This window comes from Bactrocera neohumeralis, chromosome 4 (genome assembly GCF_024586455.1).
Source record: "Bactrocera neohumeralis isolate Rockhampton chromosome 4, APGP_CSIRO_Bneo_wtdbg2-racon-allhic-juicebox.fasta_v2, whole genome shotgun sequence".
NCBI classification, from domain to species: domain Eukaryota; kingdom Metazoa; phylum Arthropoda; class Insecta; order Diptera; family Tephritidae; genus Bactrocera; species Bactrocera neohumeralis.
This window is the reverse complement of record NC_065921.1, coordinates 62814346-62823207: the sequence shown is the minus strand read 5'-3', so window position 1 is coordinate 62823207 and position 8862 is coordinate 62814346. Positions and strand designations below refer to the sequence as shown.

Genomic DNA, 8862 nt, shown 5'->3' with positions numbered 1-8862 from the left:
AACATTGTGTTGTTGGTAAATCCGAGCTGTGCCGAAAAAATAAGCGAACGAGCGCCGATTGTCACCGCTTCCCTTGCCGCTGTAACAGCTTCGCCTACAAACCAGCGTAAATATGTATGTTGCATACATATCGAAGCTGATTTTTGCAAGCAGCGTAAAAATATTTTGTACATTCTTTGACAAAAACAGTCAATCCCGGTTATGTGCCGCAGTGATTTGTTAAAAATAAAAATATAATATGGCACATAAGCGAGTGCGGATACTTAACGAGTTGTACTTAAAGCAATAATTTCTATGTATTTCAAAAAACCAACCGTGAGATGCAGCATGATATAGGCAGTTAAGAGGGATGATTTTCATTTAAGCGAAGTACTACTTAACCGCGATCCACTGTACACATAAATCAGAGGAATATTGAATATTTTCTTTGACACATTTCTTGACTTGAATATCGACAAATAAACTATGTTGTCAATTTTATTATAATATATCAAGAATGATAAAAACTAGATTGCGCAATGACGAGTTCAAATTTTATTCGTTCTGCGCATCTACGTCACGGTTGACCATCGTACAATGATGATTTTGATTTTCAGTTGTTTGTTTTTCTTTGCAATAAGAAGCAATTTTGTATTGCAGGCATACAAAGACATGAATATCATCAAAAGTTAACATCAATATAAGTGAATATTAATACAAAATATCAATATAAGTGAATATTTTATAGTGAACATTTACCTACATATTCATTTAATTGTGTTTTCATTGTATTATTTAATTTTGTCTCTTTGCTGTGTTTGTTTCAACCATATACATTTATATGCAAATAAAAAGATTGAATATTTTGTGACCAAGTATCAATTTATTGTGTTATTTAATTTTCTTGTTTTGCTATACATATGTTCGATTAAGTTTTTGTTTAAGGAACGAATCCTAAAATACATTTTTGCTCTGAAAAACAATTCTTTTACTTTCGAGCTATAATTTATAAAGTTACTAAGTGTTTCTGGACGTAATTTGTACATACATATATGCAAATCAGTACCATTTACATCGTCAAATACTGCTTGCAAGGCTCTCATATGCTCCATCATCATATCTGTTGGTTTTGAGAGTCCTTCTTCAGAAAAGTGATCCACCCAAGTATAAGACGAACAATTTTCTGAATTGGCACAAATTTGGGGGTTGTCTTTACCGAGTTTGTGGCAGATGTACCCTGCCAAATTCTCAAGTCCGTCGTTGTTCAGTATCTCCAAGTCATCATTTTTTTCAATTGGGTCAGTGGAATTCAGATCAACTGACACACGTTGGAAAATATTACCTGCAAAAATATAATAAACATACATACATGCGTATAAATAAATGGAATAAATTGTTAGTTAAGATTATTATTATAATTAGGATAATAAACAGTGCAAAAACTTAGTTATATGTTAGTACATATTTGCATTTGTTAACATCAATACATCTTCACTGGGGGTGTTTTTTTACGTGGCGGGTCCCAAACCCAGCGCACAACCCTTGTAGGGAATGTTTCGCCTTCTCACTTTAGCTCGCCTTCGAACGGATATTCTTAGGCTACCCAGAGGATACTTGGTCAAAGACCGGAAGTAGTGAGCTGCTTGAGCCATGTGTAAAAGAATCGTTTCTGGCCATTCCCAAGTGAATGGCGATCAGAGAACTTTCCTCACTTGCGTGAACTTCTACACATGACTCCATCCTCCAGTGGCTATAATCGCTTAAGCGGTTTCTACGCCAATTAAGAACATCAATACATTTTTATGAAAGAATGTTTTCTGCAGTTTTAGGTTTATAATACTATGTACGTTTAATATTTTGATAATTACCGGTTAGAGATAAGTAATTCCCTTCCAAATCTGATGTGTTGTCGACTTCAACATTTTCTTCTTCTGTGAACGCTTCTTCGTTGTGACCAAGTATATAGGAACGCAGCCTATATTTGAACTCCTGCCTGTCAGGGTGATTGTGAAGACCACCTTTTGACCTGACTATGCCAAAAAAAATTTTCCAAAACGTCCTGGTTTAATCGGTAGGTCAAAACGTAATCAATTTTGTACCGCTGTCTTAAGTCATCCAGCAGCAATTTCAAAGCATTATTGCTTTGAAGTATGTATACCTGTAAATCATAAGTAAAATCAAAAACTGTAGAAAATCAACTTATCTAAATATATAGCTTGAGTATTACCTTTTTGGAATGGAAGCAACCCATTTTTACCAATGACTCCCATTGATGAAACCATCCCCGTTATCTGTTCCAGTACATTATTTTGCTCGTTCAAAGCCAAACCGTAGGCGTGTAAGCGTTCCCTCTCTTCATCTTTGGGCACCCTGACATTCATTAGATCAAACCAGTCATTTGTCTTCAAAATTAATATTTATTATATACGAACATTTTAATTAATATTTTAAATATTACTTACAATTTTGAAAAGTCGATGGCATTCCTCCCAATTTTCGTTATCTAGCAGACTTAAGCTAGCGGCTCGAGTTATTGCTTGAGCAATTGTGTGGGGGAACAATTTTGTGGCTAGTTTAACCTTTTGCCTTTCTGCTCCTGTTACAGACAAATGCTTCTGAGAAATTTGGTGCGTGATGGACAGGTCGTTGGAGGTAAGCGAGAGCAGCTTCAGAATAATGTCTTTTCTAACAATTTTGCCATATTAAATAGGGGACAGCAGCAAAAACCACAACCCTGTCTCCATCGTGTAAAAACCTGCAATAGAAAAAAAGAACACAATTTAAAGTATATCATAATTTAAATAATTGTTTAGTGAATGTACCAAGGTTTTTCCACATTAATTTCAAGATCATTATATAAGCCTCTATTTGATCCACCCAAATCGCTTACAATGGCAACAATATTGTAACCGCACTTTTTAACGCTTGACAAAATGCTAAACAGCTCTTCCTTCGTCATTTTGCAGTCATATTCGAAGAATACAGGCTGTTTCCATTTACTTATCAAACCGAAAAGAACAAAGTACATTAGAAAAAATTGACTTCAAGAAAATTAATGAGTTTAATTACCTTTTATCACTGCAACCTGAACGAAGTTAAGAGGAGGCAATGTCGAATCAGTGGATCTATCGTAACAGTAACTCTTTCTGATCTTCATTTCATCAAAACTGAGTACACAAATTTTTTGCGCTTGTGTTAGCTCAGTTGCTGCCTTCAACAGTTTCATCACCGGCTCTATGACACCTGGAGCTACGTCAATTTTCTTTGACCACCATTGCAGAGTGCGCACACCTGGAAGAGGAAAGTTGTTTCTCCGTAAAAGTTTGTACGCTTTCGGGCTCGTTGAACATAGCGTGATCGACTTAGCTATGTCTTCTTCTTTCCAATTCCGCCGTTTATTTCCATCCCTAATTTTTCAATCTATGTATGTGTAAAGAACTTTAATATATTTTGCAATCTACTTTTTAGAATTAGGGCACTTACCTGGCCGTTGGTGAAAATGCACCTAAGCTTTTGCTCCAAATTATTTCTGTGGAATTCTGAGGCTTTAATGAAAATCCTAAGGCGTTTAATATCTGCTGACTGCTCGTTTTTGCACCTCTTCAAAGTTCTAACAACACTATTCAGTCTTTGTCTAAAAAGAATAAGAAATACACATACTTGTGTAAGAAAAAGATACTTCATCAATATCAATTAGGACTAACATTTCTGTTTCCAAATGCAGTATTTTCTCGTCTTTCTCATCGATGACCTCCTCTCCTGCAGTTTGAGGTGCCAACAGGGGCGGTATTCTTCAACATTGTTGTTAACATCCCTTTTAGAACGAGATTCCATCCTTTCCTGCGGTTCATTAGCCTCTGCAGGAGCAGTGGTTAACGTGGGAATAGCGCTAGGTAACAACTTAGTTGGATTCCGCGAACTTAAACCTGCAAGAGTGTTTGGTTCTAAAAGTAAAATTATTGTAATCAAAATGCTATAATTGCCCATTTCAAACTTCAAGTTTCTTTCGAAGGCTTCTGGCGCGAAGTGCACTTCACAAATGCATGCATTTTTAACATTAATTTTGTCCGTACGACGACAAAAATGAATCCATTGTTTTACAAAAAATGGAAAAATCTCCATTTTTTACTATTATTATTATTTTAAAAAAATATAAAATTTCAAATTAATTCAAAACTTTTAACACAATCGAACTCACTTTCAAAAGCGCGTCGAATAATAAGTCAACCGTGACGTCAGCAAGAACAGCTGACTGCGATTCTTGATAATATATTTGAATACTTGTCAGGTTCAATTTATGATTTTTAGCTTGTTCGTCGGGAGAAAGGCTTGTGAAGGTGGTCGATTTTATGAATGAAGCGAGTCTGCTTGTTGAAAGTGCGCTTGCGTTCATGAATGAAATTGTTCTTGCTGTAAGATTTGCTACACTTGGCTGCCATATTGACTTGTGACGCCGCTGATGCTATTTCAGACATTTGTTGTTTTTGTAGATCAATAGTTGTAATCGCGCACATGTTATTATTGATAAGTGATAATATGATTTGAATTCGCGAAAGCGAACATAAACACATATGGTCATGATACATGTGAATATAAGTTTTGAATGATAAAATATACGATTTATTTACATTTATCACTATATTACACTACATAATTTTTTTAATATATTGTGATAGTTTGTTATATACATATGTATGTACATATGTAATGAAGTATACACATAAGTATGAATATATCAAATACAAAAAATAATTTAAAAAATAGGCTTTATTTCCACGTTAACTAAGGATATTGCTTTGAAAAAGTAATCTAATTCAAATGTATTCAATTGCACAAGTATTCATTAATATCGGGCACACTGCATTATATATTTACTGCATTACGTACAGCAGTAAACAGTAACACTTTACTGATAATGAAATTAAATTTGCATTACCAGTACAATTTTACTGATTACTGGAAAAATTTGCAGTATAAATATTTTTTTACCGCTTACTGAAAGAAATTGCAGTAAAAATACTGATAATATCATTTGATTTGCAAAACCAGCAAAATGTTTACTGTAGAACAACCGTTCTACAGATGCAGACGACGGTAATGGGGTATTATATTTTAGAACAAGTAAGGAAGGGCTTTTTTTAACATTTTATACTCTCGCATGATAACTGAAAATAATTTGCATGTTTTTCAAAAATATTTTTTTTTATTCCGCTATCATCATTGGTTCCTAATGTATGTATATACATCAGATGGAATTCAAAATAGCGTTATATTGGAAGAAGGCGTGGTTGTAAAAATATTTTTTTACAGCTTACTGAAAGAAATGGTTGTGAACCGATTTTCCTATATTTCGTACATGTCATCAGGGTTGAAAATATTATATACGGAAATGCAGTAAAAATACTGATAATATCATTTGAAAATTTAGTGTTTCTGACGTTTTTTGTTAAAATCATTTTCAACATAACCTTTGTATGGGAGGTGGGCAAAATATTTACTGTTTACTGAAAATAGTTACTGGTAGTTAAAAATCAAAAGCCAACTTTTCCAAAAAAAAATTACTCAATGAATAATTAAAGAAAATTCGAATATTTTTGTTTATGGCAGTTGAAACTTTTATTTCAACTTTCCGCCATTTTGTGGGCGTGGCAGTGGGCCGATTTTGCCCATCTTTTCTTAAATGGAGCCAAGGAATTTCCAAGTTTCATCAAGATATCTGAGTTTTTGCCTTCTACAGCTTGCACGGACGGACAATACGGACGGAAAGAAAACATCCGTTCTACAGTGCAGATGACGGTATATATAACCCTATATCTGACTTTTTATTATTTATAATACTCTCCTTAGAAAAACGTTTTTTAATAGCCTGATGTTTATTTAAACAACTTGTTGTGGCGTCTCGTTCCACCAGGTATAAAAGCGTTTCCTGAAGATAATTGCCGGAGTCAGTGGAACCACTCTGTATGCTTATATCTACTTAAGTGAATATATGCATAAATCAAATATTTAATTGAAAGTCAAATGCAAAAATTTTACCATTACTTTCTTCCCCGAAATCAAGGAAGGTTTTTGAGTAGTTTGAGGCGGAACACGTGTTGCGTCATCTGCTATCTTTCCATACTTCACCACATAAGTGTTGAACATTTTTTTCACTTCTCTGTTTCCGTCGTTGCTGTTTCTAAAAGGGCTTTTAAAAATCGCAATTTAATGTCAGGGACAGAAATAGCGGCAATAACAGCGTCCCTAGCATCAGACTGAATCAGGAAGTACTTTTCAAATCTTTTAAGCAAAGCTATTTGCATTTTTTCGCTTATTTCGGATAAATACTTAAAGCTTGCAGGCTCCAAACGACGTAGTTTTATTCTCAAAGTCACTATAGTGGGGATAAAGTAACCAAAATACATGGTCTTTTCGCCCTGAAGGAAGTCGATCGCTTCTGCAATAGGCCTCATAAGCTTTGCGTACTCTTCTAAGTACTCAACTTCTTCGCTGAGAATGGTAGGAATTTTTAAACGGTAACACAATTCTGCTAAATTGGTTTTGTGTTGCAGCAACTTCGTAACGGAATCATAAAGAGAGTTCCACCTTGTTATGCATGGAGTTATTAAATTCGCGTTTATAACTTCATTAACTACTTCTGCAGATTTTGGTCTATTGCATTTATTCCAAAGCTGTGTGCATCTACAAAGTTATAGAAAATATGTAAATGTAAAAAGTGTTGAATTAATCAAATAATTTTTACCTTTGGAAAGATCTTTTGTGAATATTTTTAATATCCTGACTTGATGAATTAAAAATTTTGTTGAAATCGGTTGAAGCCAAAAGATTTGAAGTGTGGCTTGCACAAGGAAAGTGTTTTGACAGGCGTGGAGTTACAGATCGAAATTGAGGACCTAAAGCAATTATTGAGTCATTTGAATCGGAATCAGAGTCAGATCCGTCATCACTGTCACATTCATTTATAGGTCCTAAATCAATGAGAATCAATAATTGAATATATTGATTTGGATTAAATACATTTAACTCCAAATTCTTTAAATGCCTTAACGAAGTTAGATCCATTGTCAGTAATCGTATAAACCATTTTTTCCACGGGTAATTTATATTGCTTATTTACCAAAAAATGATTTTTTTCCACCTGACCATACATCTGCAGTTACGCACACGTATTCAATGTTCTTCAGCTCAATGACCAGATTTTGAACATATTTAGTGTGGCTCTCGAAAAGTAACTTTTACCAGGAAATAGTTTTTTAAAACTTTGGTTACTGACTGTGGACAAGGGAGACGTTGTGTTGCAAATAAAATCCAAAATGTCATGGTTAAAAGAGCTTTTGCGGCTTACGCCTTCTTTCATCTTTGATTCACTTGAACTCGCAAAATTTTTGTTGGTGTTCCTTTTTCAAATGCTTGATAAAATTGGAACTAATACGAAGCGAACCTTTAATTTTTTTCCGCACACTTGACAACTACCAATTAAGCCACACATTCTTCTTTGATGAGGAGTTTTGTTCATCTGCATTTAAATGAAATTGTGAAGCTTTAAATAAAAACATATATAACAAATAAAATAGTGCTATTTTGCATCTTTTTAAACACACCGTCTCCACAATTTTGAAAAATTTCTCACTAAAGAGAATCTTACACCAACCAATTCTTCATTTTTCAACGAATCTGGTGTACTTGAACTTTCACTTAAATTGTCATATCTCATAATATTGTGACTTATTTGTGAGTTCCGACCGTTTGAACAACTTGGAATTTTTTGTTCGCCAACGAAATCTTGCTCATTATTACAATCATCACTATTGAAATTTAATGCATTCATTTAAATATATTTAATTTTGGTAGACGTTCTCTGTCATAGAGAAGGTTCACGGAGCTTTTTTTTATTTTAAAAAATTCCCAAAAAAGAAAAAAAAAAATTTAATTTAAAATTTTTTAACATTGACTTAAAATTTTTATTTTTTTAAAAAAAATTTAAAAAAAAGCAATTTTAAATTTTTTTTAAACGGAAAAATTTTTGGCAAAAAATTTTACAAAATAAAATTTTTTTCCTTTTTTTTTTCCTTTTTCGGAAAAAAAAAATAGCCGTTTTTTTTTGTGTTCACCACATTGCCCCCCAAAAATGTACGGAATGGCCCCGGGTTTTTTTTCCCTGTATCGCTTTTAAAAAGGGAAAGTGAAAAAAACCTTAAACCCGCCTTTCTTCCTTTTTCCCTTTTTCCCCCCAAAAGTTAAAAAAAGAAATTTTTTTTAAAACCCCCAAAACAGCCTCCCCTTTGTTTTGGTTTCATTTGGGGAAAAAATGGTTTTGGGCCCCTTCCAAAAAACATAAGGGTTTTTTTAAAAAACCATTTTTCCAAATTACAAATTTTTTTTTAAAAAAATAACCAAAACCGAAAACCCCAAAAATAAAAATAGTTTTTTTATTTTAATGGGAAGAAAACCCAAAACGGAGTTTTTTTAAATTTCAAACAATTTCGTTGAAATTTTGGGGTTGGGGGTTTTTCTTGTATGGGGGTTTGGAAACCTCCGGGAAAACCATCGGTGCCAAAGTTTCTTTTGGGAAAAATCCAAAAACCGGAACCAGTAAAACCGGCAAAGGAAGGAAGGGTTAAAAAGTTTTTTTAGGTTTTTTGGGGGAAAGAAAAAATTGTTCCAAACGAAATTTTTGGGGAAGATTTTAAAATTTTCCAATTTTTGGCCTTTTTTTGCCTTTAAAAAACCCCTTCGGGCGTTGAGGATGCCATCCAAAAATTCGGGAAAAATCTTTAACTTTTTAAAAAGAAAATTAAAAAAAATTTTAAAATTTAAAAATTTTTTGGTTAAAAAGAAAAAATTTTTTAAAAATGTTAAAAACTCTTTTTTATTTTTTTTAGT

At 33.3% G+C, this 8862-nt stretch overlaps 2 long non-coding RNA genes across 3 annotated transcripts; both read right to left on the bottom strand.

Moving 5' to 3' along the window:
- Positions 1–854: 854 nt before the first annotated feature.
- Positions 855–4063, bottom strand: LOC126754980 (uncharacterized). 2 transcript variants are annotated; one of them, XR_007666436.1, is made up of 7 exons: positions 3684–4063; positions 3463–3613; positions 2802–3399; positions 2442–2734; positions 2207–2381; positions 1848–2137; positions 855–1321 (listed from the first exon to the last, which is right to left on the bottom strand). It is a non-coding gene; the product is annotated as an uncharacterized LOC126754980 (long non-coding RNA). The 2 variants fall into 2 exon arrangements; XR_007666437.1 differs by having other exon boundaries at positions 2207–2349.
- A 1786-nt stretch (positions 4064–5849) lies between these two features.
- LOC126755119 (uncharacterized) lies at positions 5850–7856 on the bottom strand. The gene is made up of 4 exons (XR_007666458.1): positions 7581–7856; positions 6722–7495; positions 6016–6660; positions 5850–5952 (listed from the first exon to the last, which is right to left on the bottom strand). It is a non-coding gene; the product is annotated as an uncharacterized LOC126755119 (long non-coding RNA).
- Positions 7857–8862: the final 1006 nt, after the last annotated feature.